Consider the following 1,687-nt stretch of genomic DNA (forward strand, 5'->3'; position numbering starts at 1 on the left):
CGCTTGACCTTTTGAGACCAGTTTGTTTATGGCCTTTGGCAGCAGCCACAGATGCTGGACCCCGAGGACTGGAGGGCAGCTGGGCTGGGTTGCACACACTGCCTTCAGCCCAGCTCCTGGGACACACCTTCCTTGCAGGAACAGCGCTGGGGAGCCAAGCCGTGCTGGTTGCCAAATGCTCCTCCAGGAGCAGCAAATCCAGCTGGGATGGTGCTGCTCATTCCCAGCCCTGGGGCAGTGAGTGGACCTGCATAGGGGCATCACCATAGGGTGTTTGCAAAATCAAGGTTCCTGAGCTTTCCCAGGCTTTTATATCCCCGGGACTGTTGAATTTGCACTTGGGCTCCTGGCTGGTGATTCTGCCCTCTGACTCCCGCCACACCATTTTTTTTTTGGTGCTTGCTGAAAAAGCAAGTTGTTCCAATGCTTTACAATCCTTCAGTGCAGAGAGCACCTCAGAAACTTCAGGAATCTTTTTCTGAGGGCTCTGGTTCACAAAGGACAGTTTTCATCCCTTGGGTGGTGTAAAACCACATTGTTACAGCTCTGCCTGGCTGCAGGAGGGTAGCCCTGATACCTATGTACCACACTTATCTCCCACCCATAGCAGCGGGCAGCTGAGGCGGTGTCTATGCTGCTTTCCAAAGGGACTGTGGCCTTTGTGTAGGGTGGTAAATCCTAAGCTGTCCTCCTGGGCTGTTCCAAAACAGACTGCAGCTCACAAAAACTGAGCGAAAGGGGCTTGCCTGGAATCACGCTGATTGTGGGTGGCCTGTGCTACTGGAAGTCACAGCAATGGGACAGGAAACAAAGGTGTTATATTATTTTCTTGATATGAAATGATGCCAATTCCGCTGTACACTCCCAACTCAACATCTCAACAGTTGGAATAAACACCACTAATCCCACTGGATACGTGCTGTCCAGCCCAGCTTGGGTTGGACTTGGGCATGTAATTAAAACACACAAGGACATAATTTAGCAATTGAACAAATGCCTTTTGGCAACCCTTCACCTTCCCAAATCCTCAGAAGAATTGCAGCAGACGCCTTCGAATGTATTGTTTCCTTGAAACAAGGTGTAATTCAGGCCCCTCACCATTGGTGAGTGGTATCCCCAGCACCCAAAATGTAGCTGGGATCCTCTGCTCTGTATCCACCCTCCCCAGCACAGGCAGCTACAGCTGGGCACCCACTGGTCCAGGAGCTGGCATCTCATATCAGCCAAGCAAACATATTTTGGATAGGTGCTGTTCAGAAGAACAGCAAGCAGGGACGAGGCAGTTCCCTGCATGGTCTGGGGGGGAGGAACTTCCCCTGCAGGCAGGTGCACAGAGCTGTCATTTGCTGATTAGTCCCTGTTTTATTAGTTCTGTTCAGTTTGAGCTGATGAGGGGCAGCTTTCAGTCAGTACCAGCTGTCCACCTTCATGTGGGGATCAGTAAAGCACTGGGAAATGGGCCAACACTGGGTATCTACAGCCTCAAAAAAATCACAGGGCTGTTTTTAGAGCAATCCTGTATTGCCATGCCCAAAGCCACAGACAGTTCTGCACCCTTGGCTCTGCATCTTCACATCACGCTGGGGTAGCATTTATATGAGGTAAAATTTTAAAAAAGCAAGGCTTTGATTCTTCTTCCTTATCTCATCATGGCCTGCAAGGAGCTCTGGTCCTTGCTGGGTCCTCT

The sequence above is a fragment of the Hirundo rustica genome, chromosome W (assembly GCF_015227805.2).
Source record: "Hirundo rustica isolate bHirRus1 chromosome W, bHirRus1.pri.v3, whole genome shotgun sequence".
In the NCBI taxonomy this organism is placed as follows: Eukaryota; Metazoa; Chordata; class Aves; order Passeriformes; family Hirundinidae; genus Hirundo; species Hirundo rustica.